The sequence below is a fragment of the Leiobunum rupestre genome, chromosome 2 (assembly GCF_980474605.1).
Source record: "Leiobunum rupestre chromosome 2, qqLeiRupe1.1.hap1, whole genome shotgun sequence".
Taxonomy (NCBI): domain Eukaryota; kingdom Metazoa; phylum Arthropoda; class Arachnida; order Opiliones; family Sclerosomatidae; genus Leiobunum; species Leiobunum rupestre.
The window spans coordinates 60,757,561-60,780,531 of record NC_143385.1 but is presented as its reverse complement, the minus strand read 5'-3'; the positions used below and the strand labels follow the sequence as shown (position 1 = coordinate 60,780,531).

The following is a 22,971-nucleotide window of genomic DNA, read 5'->3' as shown; positions in this document are numbered from 1 at the left end:
AGATCACCCTGACCCGGTTAAAGAAATTTAAGAGGTTAGATTTAATTTTGATCTACCTATAATATAAATATTAAGTTTATTTACCTTTTGCAAATCTTTACACTCAGAACCCTGTTGCTTTGGATCACACCCATTCTCAAGAAAGCAAAACGGACCCACAAATGGATATAATTGGTTTTCAAGAAGCCCATGATGGCAAAGGTTAGTCATATTATCATTTGTGACATCTGATCAAATGAGAACCAAGAGTGTATTACTAATAGCTTTCTTTACTTTAGAATCAGTTGCATATCAAACCAGCTACACGCAGAAATTTATAGATGGACTACTCACTACAGAAAGCCCTGAACCTTTAAAGACCACAGCGGATGCGATTGTCCTACCAACTCTATATTTTTGCAAAACATTAATTCCACCTGAACATGCAGTATTTTCATCAAGTTCCGTTGATTTCAATGGATCAGTTTCATATTTAAAAGACGTGATAAACATTCTATTTGAGATTCAAAATTGGCAAACTTGCCAAGGGATTTTAGAAGAATAGTTTACACATTTCAGAGACAAACACTTAAAACCTGCAGGTGTTTGTGCAACTAGTCAATTAATTCGCTCTTTTAAATGTGAATGGGCAAGATAGTTTTCAAAATAAATGTTTGGAAAAATGCACTTATCTAAGATACATGACGGAAGAAAAAATTAAAGACAAGCTTGTTATAGTTAATAAAAAAATAAAGCTCTGTGGTACAGGATCAACTGCAGAAGATCTTAAAAAAATGATGGGCTTTTCATGTCAGAAGAAGAAAGACGGGATTTTGAAGAAATAATTGCCAAAATCTTATTATTTAAGTAGTAGAAATTATGTAAAGTTGAAAATAGTACCATTGTAGTACCAAAGGTTGGAAATATGGTACATTTTGGTACTATTTAGTACGCTCTCAAAATAATAGTACCAATTATAATATGATGAAAAATTATAGTATTTGTACCATAATTATAGTACGTATGGCAACGCATGAAATTTATATAGCCAATTTAGAAGATAATAAAAATATTTAGTGTTAATTATAGATGAAATGCATATAAAACAAGATTTAGTTTTTAAAAGAAGCACCGAATAATTAATCGGAGCCACCAATCTAAAACAGTTTAGGAATAAAGTTTCAGAACTAGAAGACCGCATAAATGGTGCATCGGATGAAGGAAACGTAAACTCAGCAAATCACGTTCTTCAGTTGATGGTCAGAGGACTGACCACTAGTTTTAAATATCCGTACGCGTTTTTCCCCTGTGGAAATTTTAACGCGGTAGACTTATACTCCATCGTTTGGGAGGACATTGAAAACCTGCAACCAACTGGGTTCCGAATTATCGCGGTTGTATGCGCTAAAGCCTCTTTGAATATGAAACTAATCGAAATTTGTACGGAAATCGACCAAAATTTATAAAACCATAGAGTGAAGTATAGAACCAAAAATCCATTTAGTGACAATGAGTCGCTGTACTTTGCTTCTGATGCCATAACATGAAAACCGCAAACAATGTTAGAAAAAAGAAGACACGCAACGATGGTTCGGCTCAACCAATTAGGCTTTTAATAAAGAATGGCCAATTTCTCCTATGGCAGCATATAGTTGACACTTATAATATGGACTCAAAGTCATTGCTTCGAATAGCACCTAAATTTACTTATAATCACGTGAGCTCTAGTGCACATAGTTGTACGCGAGTAAAGCTTGCAACTTAAGTGCTAAGTACTTGAGTTGATTGGCGAGGAGGCGAAAGAGACTGTGAAGTTTCTACGAATGTAAGACACTTTTTTTGACATCTTGAATATTTCAAACACTTTTTCATACTTCACAAAGAAGAAACCAGCTTAAGTGCCATTCCGAACTTTAGACGATTGGCGGTTTAAGGTATTAAGTGAGTAAACCTTAAAAATAATTGTACATATTTTAACAAAAATCAACCCTTTATATTTTCTACTGGCTACTAGAGGATTTTCTTGGTTACTTGGATGAGTAGGGTTTTGATAGATCAAAAATTATGTTAAGCAAAGAAACTCTGTAAGGAGCACGAATAACTGGTAAAATAATCAAGATTTTAATTGAGACAAACATAAATCTAAAATTAAATAGGCGTTGGTTTTTCAGTATATTGTCACGCAAGCTATTTGAAACGTGCGCCATAAACCTGAATTGGTTGGAAACGCTAGCGGCAGCCTCAACAATAAAACCAAGACGGGGCTCTGGTATAAAAGGGGAGGCAGCCTTAGTATTATCTTAAGATTGAAAAGTCCCGCCTGCTGAGGTTCACGGTTCTCGTGAGGATCTTAAGACTGAAAAGTCCCGCCTGCTGAGATTCACGGTTCTCGTAGGGATCTTTAGACGGAAAAGTCCCGCCTGCTGAGTGTAACGCTACCTATCAACGTCCAATGGCAGGGTTTCCACCAGTTGTACACGGTATTCGTCTTAGTATCAATTTGCGATTTGTTGGCGCCGGCTGGGAATCGAACCCGGGTCTGCCTCGTGCAAGAGAGGTACTCTAACCACTCAGCCAACGACGCTTGTTAATTTACGGTGTTTTTCTAAAAAACAGCTTTGTCGAATGTCCTTTACAAAGTTATAACGTTAGGTACTATAATTTATTCTACATCATTTTAAATATTTATAAATTAAATTAATCTTATATTTAATTAAATATTTATAAATTAAATTAATCTTATATTTAATTAAATATTTATAAATTAAATTAATCTTATATTTAATTAAATATTTATAAATTAAATTAATCTTATATTTAATTAAATATTTATAAATTAAATTAATCTTATATTTAATTAAATATTTATAAATTAAATTAATCTTATATTTAATTAAATATTTATAAATTAAATTAATCTTATATTTAATTAAATATTTATAAATTAAATTAATCTTATATTTAATTAAATATTTATAAATTATATTAATCTTAAATTTAATTAAATATTTATAAATGATATTAATATTATATTTAATTAAATATTTGTAAATTAAATTAATCTTATATTTAATTAAATATTTATAAATTAAATTAATCTTATATTTAATTAAATATTTATAAATTAAATTAATCTTATATTTAATTAAATATTTATAAATTATATTAATCTTAAATTTAATTAAATATTTATAAATGATATTAATATTATATTTAATTAAATATTTGTAAATGATATTAATCTTATATTTAATTAAATATTTATAAATGATATTAATCTTATATTTAATTAAATATTTATAGATTATATTAATCTTATATTTAATTAAATATTTATAGATTATATTAATCTTATATTTAATTAAATATTTATAGATTATATTAATCTTATATTTAATTAAATATTTATAGATTATATTAATCTTATATTTAATTAAATATTTATAGATTATATTAATCTTATATTTAATTAAATATTTATAGATTATATTAATCTTATATTTAATTAAATATTTTAGCATTTTAATGTAAAATTTGATCGCGATCAGGAAGTGAACTCGGCTCGCATTGTTACAATGCGGATAGTTCACCGCCGAGCCATTGACTTCCTTAGGGAAAATATTCAAGTAAAGGAACAATTATGATTATGAACTAAACGGATTAATACAATATCTGTATATATTGTTTATTGAATGATAATTATTCAAAACTCCCGCGGAAACTATATCAAAGTAATAATATAGTGCCACCGTGTGGAGAACTATCAATCAAACCGGGTAAAAAATATAATCTCTTAAATTTTTCGAACTTAAATCAAATCTTGACGGGTCTAAAAAACGCCAAATAAACGTATATAAAGCCGTTGCCGTCAATAAAGAAGATTTAGTCTTTCTTAGTTCTTGGCTGTCAGACGAACTACTACAGGACGGGGTCCTGGTGTCGGTCAAAAGTTATGAGGTAACTTTGCGGTTTTAATTAGTATGTTCGGTCTTCGGTCAAGAAAAGAGTTAAATTGTGTTTCGCGTTTGGAACGTGAGTGAATGGACTTAAGTGTATGAACAGTGCGTGTTTAAGACTGAAAGTGTTAAAGTAATTGTGAACTAACTCAAGTCAGCTGTAAGATAAAATTGATTGTTTTTATTTTTTGAATTGGAGTAACCTAATTATACCCTTGAAATTATCAACTCAACCTGTGAGGCTAATTAAGTAGATTGGAAGTAATTAGTAGCTCTCAGCTATCAGCTGTTAATTAAGACAAGAGTTTATAGTAAGGTAGTTTGAATTTAGTTAAAATTACTCAGTATAATTTATGATATTTACTTAAGTGTAAGTATGTTTTGGTTTATTTTTCAATCACGATGAACTAAGACCAATCTAGTCTTAGACACTTGAGTACCAGTTCTGTACAATTACGTAGGAGGGATATATATTGTTGGGTTATTGATGAAAGTTAAATCTAGAACGTTCCATAGACTGTTCTGAATAAAAATAAACATTTATAATTTTGCATAATTCTGGTTGCCATTTTATTTTCTAATCACTCACCCACAACATTAAAGTTCTGGCAATCCTGAATCAACTAAATTTTCGATATAACGGCGACGGGAAATTATTATTGTAAATTTATCGCGCGGCCTTAGGGAATATTCTTTTAACAAAATTTCGATAAACTATCGTTTAATTAAAATCGGCCCGATTCCGTTAAAATTATAAACCAAAAAGCGAACGGTCGTTATAATACCCTCTGTAGATATTTCTTTCATTAAAATTTGCTTTGTATTATATTATATTCAACTGACAAACTTGTACTGTAAAAAGGGTTTAATTCAATTGTGCTTTGTTATAGTACGTCTAACTCACTGTTGTAACTACTTAACTTATGATATTCTGAATAAATTAAAATTGGTCGTTTCGTCTCAATTATTTTAATTATAATTTTACACCGGGCGGGATAGAACGGGGATAACATTTTTAACAAATAACTCTATATTGCGGAGATATATCTTTAAGGGTTATCTCGAGAAATTAATACCACTAGGGACAATTCTTCCGAGGAGAGGTATATTTTGGCTTGCCAACTTGTTTTAGTAAATGCGTCCACCCCTATGAACCAAAAAAATTTGATTGTCACATTCTCTAGCCCCTGACGACATACTAAATCTGGCAGCAAAACGAATTTTCCTTCCATTTCTCAATTATAAATTGAGGAAGTGCCTAGCTCGCTTCGCTCGCTATTGAAAGGGCGCACCAAAATTGACTTGGGCCTAGGGCCCCATAAAGTCTTAATCCGGCCGTGTCTACATACTTCACAATCTCTATCCAAGAAAACCCCGTAAATTGTGTTATAGAATAATAAGAAAGATCCCTCACAATCTATTTCAAAGAATGTTCCACAAATTCTTTCATAGAATTTAAAGAAACTAAACATACCTCACCAGTCACCACCTATTTTAAAATGTCCCACAAATATGTTATAGAACATACCTCACCACCTATTTTAAAGAATGCTTCACAAATTATTCATAGAATAAAATTAAACACATCACACTAGTCCTATTCCAAAAAATGTCTTACAAATTAATTCAAAGAATAAAAATTATTTCATGGAATAAAAATTATTTCACCGAGTAAAATTATTTCATGGAATAAAAATTATTTCATCGAATAAAAATTATTTCATCGAATAAAATTATTTCATCGAGTAAAATTATTTCATGGAATAAAAATTATTTCATCGGATAAAAATTATTTCATCGAATAAAAGTTATTTCATCGAATAAAAATTATTTCATCGAATAAAAATTATTTCATCGAATAAAAATTATTTCATCGAATAAAAATTATTTCATCGAGTAAAATTATTTCATCGAATAAAAATTAATTCATCGAGTAAAATTATTTCATCGAATAAAAATTATTTCATCGAGTAAAATTATTTCATCGAATAAAAATTATTTCATCGAGTAAAATTATTTCATCGAATAAAATTATTTCATCGAATAAAAATTATTTCATCGGATAAAAATTATTTCATCGAATAAAAATTATTTCATCGGATAAAAATTATTTCATCGAATAAAAATTATTTCATCGAATAAAAATTATTTCATCGGATAAAAATTATTTCATCGAATAAAAATTATTTCATCGGATAAAAATTATTTCATCGAATAAAAATTATTTCATCGGATAAAAATTATTTCATCGAATAAAAATTATTTCATCGAATAAAAATCATTTCATCGAATAAAAATTATTTCATCGAATAAAAATTATTTCATCGAATAAAAATTATTTCATCGGATAAAAATTATTTCATCGAATAAAAATTATTTCATCGGATAAAAATTATTTCATCGAATTAAAATTATTTCATCGGATAAAAATTATTTCATCGGATAAAAATTATTTCATCGAATTAAAATTATTTCATCGGATAAAAATTATTTTATCGAATAAAAATGAACTACACATCTCTCACAGCCAATATCAAACAACCACAACTTAAAACGTCGCTTTACGTAAATTCCTACTTAAAAGTAACATAGTTAACACACTACAGAACCGTTACGTTTAAAGGTAAGATACAAAATAGTTAAAACCACTTGAGGAGCTGAAACTTCGGTGCTACGGTGAACAAAAAAATTAAAATAAATTCAATCTCAATTTAAACCTAAAGCGCACCAACTCCTAAAACTCCCAAACAGTTTCGAAACAAAAAGGTTACCTTGACGAACAAAACAAAATGCTAAACAAAAGGAGCTACACTTAAACTTCACATTTTCCCGCCTTTTACCTCTAAAGTCACGTGACCGCGCGGTGCGCGTTGTCTCTCTAAATCTCTAAGCCTCGGCTCCGAAATCTCAACGCGGTTCAAATAGGCTTAAGAAATCCCTCTATTTTGAAAATGACAATGCGAGCCAATCTAAATCTAGAGCTAAAACGAAATAGAATCGGTTGGAGGTTAGGCTGCGTATTCCGTGGCTTCCGTACGGGCTATTACCAAGATAAAACCGGAGCGCCGTTGTAGGCGGGGTAACGAATGAATTAGCTTTATAAACAGAACCTTATAACTCTTCAGGTAATATAAATAGGTTTTTTCCAAGCGTTACTTTGCCCAGTGGTGGTGGCGTAACGAAACTATGTCAGTAAAATCAATTTCCTATTATTGTACAAACAATTTCAATTAATAATTAATTATAAACAAAATAAAAGTATGACACTTCCTATTGTGTCGATGCTAATTTCTTGATCGAACAACTCTGATTTCGTCATTTTCTGACCGAACCTTTATTCGACACTGACATTATTGTCAAGCTCTGACTTGGACTCGCACTGGAGCTGAGTAGCATGATATCATCCTTGGAAGAAGTATATTTGGCCTTAGGCATATTTAGCCATTAGGTTCTCTTAAAATATAAACCAAGATTGCACATTAGCTCTGAAAATCAGTTCAGTGATAATTTTTCCTAATTGACATATATTGTTACTATGTAACGCTTGTTCTTTCTCGTGGTTTTCGCGTGTCCTACTGCACCCTTATTTTATTAATTTGATTGCCTTTGGAAAATTGTTACAAAAAGAAATCAGATGACGCAATTAGCAGCCAATAAAATTTGAACCCGTTGCTACTTGTAGTCGCTTCGGCGTTAATAGGCCTGAAATAAAAAATAGCGCCAATCACCACTGGTGGTCGAAATGGGTAATTCGTTGATGAATCATAAATATGGAAGTTTACAACTCCTTTAAGAGCAATTATTCTCAACCATTAACGAAGGGACTCGCTTAAGCCTCTCCACTAGGCCCCGTAACCTCGCTTAAGCCTCTCCTCTGGGCCCCGTAATCTCGCTTAAGCCTCTCTTCTGGGCCCCGTAACCTCGCTTAAGCCTCTCCTCTGGGCCCCGTAATCTCGCTTAAGCCTCTCTTCTGGGCCCCGTAACCTCGCTTAAGCCTCTCCTCTGGGCCCCGTAATCTCGCTTAAGCCTCTCTTCTGGGCCCCGTAACCTCGCTTAAGCCTCTCCTCTGGGCCCCGTAACCTCGCTTAAGCCTCTCTTCTGGGTCCCGTAACCTCGCTTAAGCCTCTCCTCTAGGCCCCATGACCTCGCTCTAGCCTCTCATCAGGCCCCCATGACCTCGCTTAATAATCTCTTCTGGGCCCCGTAACCTCGCTTAAGCCTCTCTTCTGGGCCCCGTAATCTCGCGTAAGCCTCTCTTCTGGGTCCCGTAATCTCGCTTAAGCCTCTCTTCTGGGCCCCGTAATCTCGCGTAAGCCTCTCTTCTGGGTCCCGTAATCTCGCTTAAGCCTCTCTTCTGGGCCCCGTAATCTCGCTTAAGCCTCTCTTCTGGGCCCCGTAATCTCGCGTAAGCCTCTATTCTGGGTCCCGTAATCTCGCTTAAGCCTTTCCACTTGGCCCCGTAACCTCGCTTAAGCCTCTCCTCTAGGCTCCATGACCTCGCTTTAGCCTCTCCTCTAGGCCCCATGACCTCGCTTTAGCCTCTCCTCTAGGCCCCATGACCTCGCTCTAGCCTCTTATCAGTCCCCCGGGAAGTCGCTTAAGCCTCTCATCTGGGCCCCATGACCTCGCTTTACCTCCCCTCGAGCCACCGATTTTAAAAAAATTAATTCTTACGATATTGATTAACTAATGAACATTTTATTTCGTGTCACTCTTTGGAATGCAAAAATAATCCATGATAAAGTCGGAAAAAATCATTAAAAATGGAAATAACAAGCCCTTCACAATTCTATTGTTGGCAAATGCCGCGAAGAGGCGCTTTCTAAAACCAATTTACGTTCCAAATAAATAATGTCAATACAAAAAAGTGGCATTAAAATGATTATAAACTTTGTTCAAATCGAAAATGAAAATTTTATATATCGAACGTCTAAAAAAACGACGATAAACTTGCCAGAAATAGAATCCCTTGTTCTAGATGCGAGTTCAAATTTGAATTTGCCACAAATGCTTAGAAAATATGCCTCTTTTCCAGATTTGATTGAACACGATTATCTTGAGTCTTACCAAGCCAGGTTCAATGCATCAAAACCAAATGAACGGTTGTTAGGTTTAAACCTTTCCATAAACACTTGCGGCGGTCAACCTTATTAGTTAGTGTAGGGAGCTGGTGCTTAACTTGGCACGAAGGGCTACCTGATTTAAAAGGTATTAAAAGTCTTAAGAGAGAGAGAGATAAACTTTTAATACATATTACACCCTTGGCACCACCACTGGCCCAATACCTTTTAAGTCATGCCCAGTTAAGCACCAGCTCCCTACACTAACTAATAAGGTTGACCGCCACAAGTGTTTATGGAAAGGTTTAAACCTAACAGTGGCGTAGTCAGAAATTCGTCAAGGAGGGGGGGGGGTCTAAATATGTTAATGTTAAGAAGGGGGTCGAGAAGGGGGTGGAAATTTAGTACAGTCAGGGGTAGGCCCAAGGGGGGGGGGTCTGGACCCGGAAACCTCCCCTTGTCTACGCCACTTCATTTGGTTTATATGCATTAAACTTTTCTTTGTAAGACGAAAGATAATCGTGTACAATCAAATCTGGAAAAGAGGCATATTTTCTAAGCATTTGTGGCAAATTCAAGTTTGAACTCGCCTCTAGAAGTGGCGTTTCAATTTCAGGCATGTTTATCGTCGTATTCTTAAAAAAGCGAACGTTCGATTTCTTAAATTTTAACGATCCATTCAAAGCGTGAACAATTCGCCCTCAACGTGCAGTACGTACATTAACGAGAACAGATATTATCAATTGTTTGGAAATAAGCAACGTTAAACAACTCAATGGGTCAAAAAATATTATAACCCTAAATTAGTAAAAATGTGAATGAGAAAATTAAATAGCTAGGTGTCACCTTGGATTAATAATAGAAGCTAACGCTATTATTGGTGACGGGGCGGCAATAAACCGCAAGTTTTTCAGTATGAATACAGCTGAGGACTCTCCGCGCAGATGTATACATCCATTTAGCATGGATAAAAAGCGCTACATATATTTTATGCTTGACCCGCCACAATTACTTAAAACCACCCGAAACTGTTTAAGCTCTAGTGAAGAATATTGCCACGTTCGTCTAATGTATAAAAATGGCCAAGATATAGTTTGGAAATCAATTGAAAGACTATTTATAACCGAGGAAAACCATCCCGGGAATTTGAGAAAGGCTCACAAACTCACTGGTGAGCACGTTTACTTCAATTCCTATAGTAAGATGAAGGTGCGTTACGCAACCCAAGTTCTCAGTGCCTCAGTTGCAAATGCAATTTCCGAAGAATTTGGAAATGAGTATTCAGAAACAACAAAGTTCATTAGGATTTTCGATCAATAGTTTGATATGCTCAACACGACCAATTTTGATGAAGCATATCACAAAAGAAAACTTAATAAAAGACCATTCAACTCTTTATATGACCAACTTTTTCAGGTTTTATTTTTACCTAATTGAAGTTAAAGAGAAAATTAATTTTTCTTAATTTTTTCCAGTGGCTGGAGGAAGTTTTTTTGGGGTATCTAGATGAATGGGAGGAGGATGTCAAAAATCGACCTGGGAATTTCACACCAGAAGAAAGAAAAAAAATGATGCTTTCCAGTCAAACTTTATCAGGCTTAAGGCAAACCAGTAAGAAAATTTAAATGCTTACTGAATAAGTTCCCAGATTTCTAACCTAATTAACTATTTATCTAGCTAAGGCTGTGGTTGAGGTGATTAGGTTTCTGTTGAGCAAAGGAGCCAACTTTCTCCTCACTGCCAGCTTTAATCAGGACCCGTTGGAGCTAGAGTTCTCAAGGTACCGAGGAGCTTGCGGAAGGAACGACAATCCCACCATTGATGCTTTTGGAAACAATAGAGAAACTTTGCATATTTTAAAAACTTACCGTCAAGCCACCCACAGCACCAAGGGCAACACAACAATAGGGACTGAAGACTTTTAAAACAAGCAGTGAGAAAACTGCATTTAAACAATGAGAAGAGATTAAAAAAAGTAAGATCTTGGAGTAATGAATACAGGAGTAGCAGATGGGTAGAGGATTTTGTTTCCGCTGGTGGCCCAAGCGCCACTGAAATCCCATCCTCGGAATCTGAGTTATTTGCACCTCACGGCATGTGTTCGAACGAAAGAACTAAGCGCTATTTGCTATGTAATTGTTTCATTTGAACACTAATACTGTGAGGTGCAAATAGCCCCGATTCCAAGGGCGGGGCTTCAGCGGCTCAGAATTCCCTACAATTCTGCTACAACTGTATTCAAACCCCCTAGGTAAGATCATTTTTGAAATCAATAATGAACCAGTAATGTCAAATCGTTTTTATTAAAGAAAAAGTTTAAATACAGTTTGACTGTTTTATGATTTTTATCCTCTAAAAATTTATGAAATTAGGAACTTTTTTAAAATTTACTTCCCTTAGATTCCAGATAACTAGACTTACTATATCTGGAATATAATTGGAAATTGCAAGCTGCTCCAATATAGCTCTGGTAAATATCACAAAACTAATATCACTGTTGCTTGAAAAACTGTCCTATTGTTTCCTGAAGGATTTTCTTCCTTTGACTAGCTTTTGAGTTGGCTTCAATTTTTTAAGGTGTCCATTAGCTACAGTCGTAGTGAAATATTTTAGTACATGATGGAATCTAGGAGCAACAAACACAAGGAGAACGCAGCTAGCCTTTAAACACGCTAACGAAGGGTTGTGTACGAATTTCATTGGACGAGCGTCACGAGCCTTTACGCTGAACGTTTTACGGGCGGGGGGAAGGCCATTCCCGAATTTTCCCCTTCCGACGGCAGCAGGCGCTAAAGCGTCTAGCCAATGAAAAACGTACACAAGAAAATCCACGACTTTTGACGGGTTGCGTTCTCCTTGTGTGGGGTGTTGTGCTTGTTGCTCCTAGATGGAGTAACGCACCCTGATTGACAGAACGCATTCCACTCATTGGTTATTCGCTCATCAGCTCTAATGATGGTTTTCAACCTATGTATTCTATTTTCCATGAAAGTTTTTCCGTAAAAAATTACTACATGACCATAAATAAGAAGGAAAAACTTATATGCTTGTTCATTCCGGTATAATAACCCACCCCTATCCTGCGCTTGAATCCATGATTTCAGCTTATCAGCCACATTATCTTTGGATGTAATCATTTGCTCTGCTCTTTTCGCCCTTCTTTTGATTTTCTCATCAGTGAATGCAAAGCTGCACCGACAACAAACATCAGTACCTCTGGACTTTTATAAATAGGAGTGTTGAAGTCCATTGGTAAAATCTCATTTTTTTTGCCCAGCCTCTATTATTATTAAATTATTGATTGCACAATATTTGGATTCTTCACTCAGATCTTCAAAGCCCTGTTCAGAATTGTTATAAGTGGCAGCATTACAGAAAAAAATAAAATAGAGCTTACAGTTGTGTGCTTTAGGGAATTTAATTTTGGTAGTTGTCTTTCTGTTTTGTATTAGGGACATCATCTCCTTCACCACTCTGTCTTCTTGGGTCTTAGTTACAATGGTAAGTATGGCCTGCTTTAGTTCATTTAAATCCTTTTCATGCAGCATTAACATCTATGAATACATGGTTTTAGCTGCATTTATTTGATTTAAATCTGTATCAGCTGATAAATCCTTCTGGACTTCCCTCAACAGTCCACCAAAGGCTCCCTTAAAGTCTTCAGCTGAAAAATATTATTCATTTCTATTAAATTAAAATTAGGATAACGTAGAAGAAAAATAATTATACCAGGAATCAAGCAGAGCCTTAAATTTTTTTGGCCTCTTCTTAGTGGATATTTCCCACCAGGGCTCTTTTGAGATTGTTGGATGACACTTAAAAAAATTGTAAATTTAGATACGAGTGATTTGTCGTAAGGGTAATTCAAATAATACTTTGTTATGGTGTTTAGAGGTTTTGGGGTCGATGTCTTCTCACCAGATAAAACCTCTTCATTTAAGCTCATTAACTGTCTTTCAACTTCTTCGTCACTTAATAATTCATTATCTTCATTATCTGCATTTTCATATGTAAGAAGTATTATAAGTTTGTTCTGAAATAAATGTAATTTACGCTTATTTTACCATGTAGACAGCCAATATCATTGTTTTCACTGCTAGCGTAATCATAAAAATTATAAATCATTTGTCTCACTAAAACATATAAAAACAAATATTCACCAGAACCTTCCGAAGAAGATAAAAATTCATATATATCATATGTCTTTCTAGGGCTAGGAGCTGCAATACCTAAAGTATCATAGGTAATTGATGACCAAAAGTCAGCAGGATTAGACGTTCTAAAATTTTAGCAGGTTAATAAAGAAATGCAGATAGATTTAATACGACAAAATATAATAATACTTACAAAATTACTTAATAGCTACATCAAAAGCAAGATCATGAAAACACGTGTAGTGGTGATCCTTTTTAAAACCTGGATTATCTCGTAAGTTTGAATTTTTAAACCTTTGTAATTTGCCCCGCCCTTAAAAAACATTTGCCTCAAAGCTTACGTTATAACCGGTTTAGCCACAGCCGCCGCTAGATTGCGCCAGTAGGTGGGCCGCGTTTTCAGGGTAGTGATATAACCAGGAAGCGTTAGCTTCTATTATTAATCAAAGACGCAACCAAGTAACGACAGCTCATAATCTCCAACCTTCTTCAAGTGCTCTTCCATTCGAGATTAAATAAAGCAATATTGTAGCATTGATTCGTGGTCTTATCAATTATTCAAGTTTGTTAAATAGACCCAATGAAAACTCGTCATCACTAATTGCAAAATACATTCTTATTTTCAGGATTTATCGAAGTTCGTAATAAATTCGTAGAACAAGAGTGATTTGAACATTAAAGATCAAAGAAAACGTTGCCCAAAGGCAAAATTCGTTAAACCGAATAAAAGCGTGGAAATCGCCTTTTAATCTAATTTAGTACTTAATTTAACTTAAATCTAAAATGACAATTTAAAGTTTAACCTCCATCATCTACAAATTTCTAGAACAGACAACGACGAAGCGCACCGAACAGCTCTACATACACTCTCTCTCTATAGCCTGCCAGTCGGTTTCCAGATATCGAAAGGGCGCTTTCCTTTGACAATGGTGTCAACCGAAACTAAATTTACGAAAACTGTTCCTTAATGAGAGAGGATTTTAAAATCCGAAACTAATCAACCTAAACAAAGCATTTAATTATGCCACGAGCTCATCTATCCAGCGTAAGTCTATAACCACGCTCCATTTATGGAGATGTTTTCTGACCATTGATGGCAAAAAAAAATAAAATTTTTGATTTAATATTCCTACGTTTATAGAATTACAAGTTTTCAATGAACTAAAAAATGAATTTGACACAGAACTATAGTAAAATTCAAATCAAATATGTTTCGAGATAACTTTTAATCCCTTGAATTTTTATAAATTATCAAAATTATCTGAACTTTCCCTGATATTTCAAGCGTAATTTCAAAAAGCCTGACTTTTCCCTCACCCGTCGCCAAATTCAATTATTTCAGCATTTGAATACCAAATAGGTAATATTTGATCTATTTTCAACGTAAAAAATTAAACTTTTTTCCGAATTGATTCAAATTACTGAATGAAAACGGATGAGTATTCTTTCCAATTGCATTAAAAAAAGCGAGGAATTATCCCCAAACCTCAAATACAATCGGTCAATTAGGAAGAAAAAGATTATAAATTTCGAAAAAATTCAAAATGAAATTTATTTACAATTGTTTGCACCTGGATAAGAATGCAACTATAAATTTGTCATCAAGTGATATTATATGCTTAACAATAATACGTGCCCGTTAAGCCGTATAAAAAGATATGTTGAAGTGTTCCCCGAACCATTCCTCCAGTTGGACACTAAGAGAGTAAGTTCTCTTTTCCATTCTTATTAACCTAGTTATGCAAGAAAGAATAAATAACATAAGAAATATAAGTATTCCACTTCATATGCTCACAATGCTAAGTTCTTTTATGATAGTTTGTGTCGCCAATGACCATATAAATCATTATGTTACTTAAGACTGACCAAGTAATTAACTATTGAATTTACGATTATTTTAGTTATTTCACAATTTGAGATTTGAGCACGTTTTTGCCCATATTTATAGCCATCAAATTAATTTGGGAGTAACTTCTGCAGCAAAGAGAGAAAGTAGGAGCTTGTTTCCGGTTACGCAATAACTCTATGACAGACTATCATTAACCGAAATCGTTCAGTGTCATCCTTATGCTATTATGGTACTTATGAAGAAAGTTATTTCTAAGCAAATAACTGCTTTCCAGTGTTAACACAAGCTTCATTAATATGATTCCACTGCCCGTCATAGCGACGACCCTCGGTTTCATGGCAAAACCTAGTAAACGCCAATTTTTAAAATTTTAAGTTAGTTGTAAGTATTAATGCGATTTGAACACCTACTGAAAAAATCCAACCCCACCAAATAAATCTTCGAAGAGAGTTTCCAGTAAGAAGTCACGTCATTCAAAATCAAAAAAAAAACTATATCGAATTCCGAAACAAATGGCGTTTAGTATGCTTTGCCAAAAAACTGCCGATCTCTAGATTCATTGCTGAACTAATAATTAGACTTTCAAAATGGTGGTTTAGAACCCAATCTAGAGATGGCGCTGTAGTATGAATAAAAATTATTACGAACTATGACAGGAATTGTTGGTAGGTGGAATCTGTAGTATATTTTCAACTAAATTATTCACTAGCTCTGTATGTTCTTGCTAGAATGGCTATCAGAGCTTTAAATGGCTACTGGGAAGGACGTTGATGGACCAAATTGGTTTGATAACGCCGATGCCAAATAAATGTGATTAAGTTCCTTATAATCAGCCTGATATTTCCCAGACTACATTGGGGTAAGCGTGCCGACTAACATTCTTTTGAGGTTATTGGTTCGGCTTAAGACCTATTACAGGGTTGCCTGACCATCTGCGGAGATTTTCCTGAGACTAATTTTGTTCGAAACATTTCCTTATTTAACCAGCAAAGGTTTCCTATTTGCAACCGAAATTAAATTGCCTGACCTTCAGACCCATATACAAATTGCATGACCTTCAGACCCATATTCAAATTCCCTGACCTTCAGACCCATATTCAAATTACATGACCTTCAGACCCATATTCAAATTGCATGACCTTCAGACCCATATTCAAATTTCCTGACCTTCAGACCCATATTCAAATTGCATGACCTTCAGACCCGTATTCAAATTGCATGACCTTCAGACCCATATTCAAATTCCCTGACCTTCAGACCCATATTCAAATTGCATGACCTTCAGACCCATATTCAAATTCCCTGACCTTCAGACCCATATTCAAATTGCATGACCTTCAGACCCATATTCAAATTGTATGACCTTCAGACCCATATTCAAATTCCCTGACCTTCAGACCCATATTCAAATTCCCTGACCTTCAGACCCATATTCAAATTGCATGACCTTCAGACCCATATTCAAATTCCCTGACCTTCAGACCCATATTCAAATTGCATAACCTTCAGACCTATATTCAAATTCCCTGACCTTCAGACCCATATTCAAATTGCATGACCTTCAGACCCATATTCAAATTCCCTGACCTTCAGACCCATATTCAAATTGTATGACCTTCAGACCCATATTCAAATTCCCTGACCTTCAGACCCATATTCAAATTGTATGACCTTCAGACCCATATTCAAATTCCCTGACCTTCAGACCCATATTCAAATTGTATGACCTTCAGACCCATATTCAAATTCCCTGACCTTCAGACCCATATTCAAATTGCATGACCTTCAGACCCATATTCAAATTCCCTGACCTTCAGACCCATATTCAAATTGCATAACCTTCAGACCTATATTCAAATTCCCTGACCTTCAGACCCATATTCAAATTCCCTGACCTTCAGACCCATATTCAAATTGCATGACCTTCAGACCCATATTCAAATTCCCTGACCTTCAGACCCATATTCAAATTGCATGACCTTCAGACCCATATTGAAATTCCCTGACCTTCAGACCCATATTCAAATTGCATGACCTTCAGACCCATATTCAAATTCCCTGACCTTCAGACCCATATTCAAATTGCATAACCTTCAGACCCATATTCAAATTCCCTGACCTTCAGACCCATATTCAAATTGCATGACCTTCAGACCCATATTCAAATTCCCTGAACTTCAGACCCATATTCAAATTGCATGACCTTCAGACCCATATTCAAATTCCCTGACCTTCAGACCCATATTCAAATTGCATAACCTTCAGACCCATATTCAAATTCCCTGACCTTCAGACCCATATTCAAATTGCATGACCTTCAAACCGATATTCAATACTAGAAGAAAACGACGGCTTTTCTTCAAAACGTGTCCAACATGTTAAAATATTTATCCATTCACACGAAGCAACTTGGTGCGTTACTCGTGTTCACCAACAAAGTTTTGCAGAAATGTTTCTTTGTGTGAATAGGCCCTTAAATTAATAAAATTTGCTTCTTGTAGCAACAAGATGACCAAGACCATAAAATTAGCAAATACACATTCGTTTTCCAGGTTAACAAATTATTTTTAGATGTATTAGTTGGTGAGGTTGATGTGGCCTTATTGCAAAAAGATCCTATGTAAGTGAAAGAAATTCCAAATCGATAAGAGTTGAACAAATCCTTTATTAAAATTGCGGTGTGTATTACGAACAAGTTGGCAAGCCAAAATATACCTCTCCTCGGAATAATTGTCCCTAGTGGTATTAATTTCTCGAGATGACCCTTTAAGATATATCTCCGCAATTCAGAGTTATTTACTAAAAACGTTATCCCGGTTCAATCCCGCCCGGTATAAAATTTTAATTTTAATTAAAATAATTGAGACGAAACAACCGAGTTTAATTTATTCAGAATATTATAAATTAAGTAGTTACAACAGTGAGTTAGACGTACTAAACAACAACAAAAATAACCAATGAAAAATATATAAGAATATTCAACCAAGAAACAAGTTAATCCAAATACTTGGAAATCAAGAATAAATAAACCCAAATACCGAAAGTTTAAAAAATTATGTAAAAGGAAAAACGAAAAACACCTTACCGTTAGCAATACACGGCATACAACGTACAATAAAAGTCCGTAGATGGAATAGTTAGGGTTCTTCATAAATAAAAACAAACAAACCCAATTGATGAACTGCATTAAACATCTTAATCCGTCGAGAAAACGTTTAAAATAAATTACGAAGTAATGACGACCCAGTTAAAAACCAGACCAACAAAGTAAATACGCTAAACACACAATATATAAAAATATACGACTGAAAAAACGAAATAAATTACAAAAACTAACTAGGTGAACCACCCACGGGTTCTACCCTTTAACCATCTTATCTGCTGATTGCGCTAAAACAAGATTTGACCTTTAAAATTTCATACGTAAAAAACTTTAGACTTTAAAAACTATTAATATACTCTTCCGCTTAAGCTGAGCTTATAATTTTCATTGATCCGTAACATATATCGGTGGTTTTGTGGTAGAACACTCGCCTGTCGTGCAGGAGGGCTCGGGTTCGAATCCCGCCCAATGCGATCGCAAATTGATATTAAGACGAATACCGTAAACAATTGGTGGAAACCCTGCCTTTTGGACGTTGAGACGTTTATCGTAACGGTCCGTCCCAAACGTCAATAAGAAGATGTTGGAGAGTAAACACTCATTCATAGAGTGAGCGTTAACAAAACAATTACCAAACGCAAATTTATCCGTTAACGCTCACCGTCAAGTGGTGGTTTTGCCAACCTTTAAACTGCAAAGTGCAAACATGGTTTTTCGACTTTGCCCCGGTAACGCGTTCGCAACACCGACAGACACGGTGATTGTAATACCCCTCCTAGGAGAGGTAAAAACGTTACACAATTCTTAATGTCAAAGACGGAACAAGCATCACGTAAAACATGAAGCCTTGACTGCTAAGAAAATTGTTGTGTAGAACATCAAACACTCGTTTCGTGATCAACATAACAATTGTCATTGCCATATCTCAAAGTTAAAGAAATTACCACGTAAAATATTAAAGAGCTTCACCCCCCCCCCCCCCCCTTGCCTTGGTTATTTAAAACGGCACGACACTGAAATGGTTAGATTGAACTTATAATGTTATAACGACAAACCAACTAAATTTATATCATTTTCCATTGAAGAGAATTCAACGTTTAGCAGGGTCCCATTCGGAGCTGTGGTGTATTCACCACCTACGCCACTACCCACGACACCGACAGCGTCGAAAATAACCACCTCATTCCCATTTGAAATCCTACTTTCTACCCACTCTAACATATTCCGTTACCCGTTGTTATAGATTGCATTGGGATGCATCCAGGCTTTTGCGGCGATTACTGTCATTGCAGCGTGTTCTACCGCAACTGCCGATGCAACGAGCAGGAATACAAGAAGGACATGGAAGCCAAGAAAAACTCAGAAGGCCACGAAGAAGATCTCTTCAACGAGCCTAGAAGGCCATGGTCCAGATTTTAATATCAAAACGGATTGTCATATAATTTAAATAAAGCAATATTAGAGCATTATTTCGTGCCCTTTTCAATTATGCAAGTTCGTTCATTTCGGTGCACTGAAAATTCATCTCCACGAATTTCGAGAATCCAATTTGAAACCAAAATGTGAAATATTCGATAGCAACGAAATTAAACTTGATCCCGATTTGACAAAATTTATTTAATACAAACAGATGTGTCTGGTTTCTAATGACAATCACAATTTTGGACATTGGATTTCATCCCAAATCTCGAATAAAATCCAACAATTAGAAATAACAATAATATAATATAATTTATAATAGCCAACAATTTGCGAAAATACGATCAAAATGAAATTAATTTGCAATTGCAAGTTGATAAGAATGCGACAGTTAATTGGTCTTTAACCAATATTGAATGCCTCTAAGTAAAACGTGTAGTTGAAGCCCATAAAAGGGAACGTGGCCGTGATCCGTCAGTTGCACACTACGAGAGTTTCAACCATTTTGATCCATTTCTGGGACATATTTCGAAATTCATCTTCGTAATACCAGATCCAACGAATGATAAGCGATGCTTCGATAAAATTATTTCAGCGATTCGCTGAGTAGTAATACATAGATCTTGGACGTGCAAGCTACTCTCTATATGGTCCTTGGCTGGTATTTAAAAGGGCGTCGACATGAAAAACTTGTGATCCAAAGGATATTTGTGTGCCGGCGCGAAAAAATATTTTAAGCGCAAGGAAATGTTGTATTAATAAAGTGAATTACCAACAAGTATTGAGTTGTTTGAGATTGATTGTGTTTATTGTAGGTGGTCTCTTTGCTTAGCTGGGCGCTACCAGTAAACAAAAAATCTGAAAAATTTCCTCGTATGGGGAAGTAAAGATAAATAATATTTTATTGAAAAACCAATTTTTCAAGCCTATTTCTTAAACCCAAATGATTTGGTTTACCATAAATTATTTTTATTCAGAGTTTAAGCTGATATAATTTTAAAAGTTGTAGCCGGATAAATTACACAAATATAGGAAGTTACTCGTAACTGACCTTTGACGAAGAAACGTCCACTCGAGGGTGTAGTCACTTCAGTAATCAGATGTACAAATCCGTGGGTAATAACGGTAATTAACTTAAGCAAATCATTGAGAATTAACCGCAAATTGAGAAAAATCAATGGAAATCACGATAATATTTTGAAAAATCGCTCAAAGTTTTCCAAAAACGACGAATTCGACCTATTTGAAACACACCACAAATTGATCAAGGACTAAAACGTCGTTTTAAAATGAAAATTACCGATTTTTACCGACGCAAAATAAATTTATAAACGCTTTGTACAGGGTGATTGGGCGATCTTCTAACACTAAACCGGGAAAGCTGCTGACAGATCAACGCTTCATCAGACACGGCACCAGAAGCTTCACCCTGTAAAAGAGATTGTTTTGTGGAAACATTGAATGATCCAATAATATTATAATTCACTTTCGTGGCGAGGAATCTAAAGCACACGTGCCATTTTACGCCCGGAACAAGTCGGGCAAGCTCTAGCCGTAGTAATCGCACATTGGAACAAAAAACGTGGGTTTGATGACGTCATGGAGAAGCTACCAATTGGAGGGTTCCCCCAATTTTGTCAGGAGACGAAATCTCTCTAGAAAATTCTTTTTGGGAGGAACTGCTAAAACAAAAACGTCGAATACGAACTTAAAATAACCTTTTATGGTACCAATCTGTTTTAAGCCTTGGTTTAGCTGAACGAGATCGTTATAGAGAATTTCAATAGCTTCGCCATCAGTAACATTTCGACGATGGGACAAATAAATTTAATTCTTGTAATTGTCCATAGAAACTTTTAGTGGTGACGTCTCTTCAATACATATGGCATTTGAAAACGCGAATCACTTAATTATACCTTTCAGAAAAGAAGATTATAGTTGAAGACCAAATTCAATTAACATTTTGTACGAGCAAGATAGATTGGTGACACTTTGCGAATCTTTATAAACTGTAGTCTGCAGACAGCCATCACATTTACACTTTCAGGCAAAAAACGATCATAGAAGTGTTCTTGGTAACGAAAGGCAGTAAGTTTATTTTTTAAAAGAGATATTAAACAATGAAATAATAAATACAAATATTCTCAATATCACGTTCTTGAACAAAACATTGTTTCAGATACAATAAAATCTTCAGTTGTGGCCAGTGCCGGATTAAGAATTAGGCACACTAGGCACGTGCCTAGGGGCCCCCGAGGGTCAGCGGGCCCCGAAAGATCCCACGTCAATACGCTAGTTCAAAGAATAAGTTATTTGAAAAAAAAACATTAAGCTTATTTAAATTTAATAACAGTTTTACGGCATGTTTTTTTCAAAATGAAAACAATCAATAACTTTGAAACTATATTGATTCTTTTTTTAATATTTATAATATAAATGAAATATGAAATACTATTCCGAAAAACACTAAAAAACGAATTCGAGTAAGTCAAGATAAGGTACCGCGTAGCAGTGGCGGACTGGCCATAGACTGGGCCTAACCGATGGCAGGTGGGCCCCATGATAAATTTGGTCAGTGGGACATCTTAAACCTACAACAATGTGTCAACATTATAGTAGCTTCAAAATATAATAGAAGTTCCAAAACTTTCAATATTAAATTATATTTTTACTGAATAAATTAATATTTTATTGATAAAAAAAGTTCCAATGACATCGTCGGGGTGCCGAGGCGCTGGCGGTTCAGCGTGGATTCATTTTCAAAACAATTTTAACCATTTTTAACACATTTTTAAAAGTTTGGCTAAGCCCAAGTACCCGACGAAAGAAACTACGTAGTTGAACAGAACTAAGTTACGTCTTATATTTGGCAGGGTCCCGCTGATTTAAGAGTAAATGTGTTTAACCTAATAATGGACCGCATTGTCCAGTCACTAGATTCACGTTTTTTACAACACAAAAAGTTGTATAAAGATTTATCTTGCTTGGACACAGCAAATTTTAAAAATATTACAGAGAAGGGCCTCGAAGATGACGCCTTGGATGGTGTTAAGCTTTCTCCACGAATCAGCAAAGATGAAGTTATGTTGGAATTGCTTTCTTTTGCTTCGAACTTCGACGTATTAAAATTATTGCTTAATTGAAAAGGAATTGTTAGATGAATTGGATGTAGAAGCAATTATTGACAGATTCGCACAGTCATCTAGTGTATTCCAACGATTACTCAAAATATAGTGGAACATGAAACATGCTTTTAAACAACCGGTTAATAAGTAAAATTTCGGCATTTGTCTAAAATAGAAACTAAAAATAACAATCTGTATAATTATGTTTACATTTAGTATCGACTGTATATTGCCTTTTATATGTTATCTGTAATTATTAAAATATTATATAGCTAAAACATTTCTTTTATAAATGGCGACGAACCAGCGACCTATGAGTTGCCGTT

At 34.8% G+C, this 22,971-nt stretch overlaps 2 long non-coding RNA genes across 3 annotated transcripts in view; both read left to right on the top strand.

Moving 5' to 3' along the window:
* The window catches only part of LOC149958602 (uncharacterized), a 194,975-nt gene extending 173,373 nt beyond the window's left edge, over nt 1–21,602 (top strand). The window contains exon 3 of the long non-coding RNA XR_016478544.1: nt 21,444–21,602. This is a non-coding gene — a long non-coding RNA (uncharacterized LOC149958602). The remainder of the gene's footprint in view (nt 1–21,443) is intronic.
* Nucleotides 10,597–14,165, top strand: LOC149958603 (uncharacterized). Of its 2 annotated transcripts, XR_016478317.1 has the most exons (4): nt 10,597–11,465; nt 12,448–12,496; nt 13,207–13,289; nt 13,358–14,165. It is a non-coding gene; the product is annotated as an uncharacterized LOC149958603 (long non-coding RNA). The 2 variants fall into 2 exon arrangements; XR_016478316.1 differs by lacking the exon at nt 10,597–11,465 and having other exon boundaries at nt 11,497–12,496.
* Nucleotides 21,603–22,971: the final 1,369 nt, after the last annotated feature.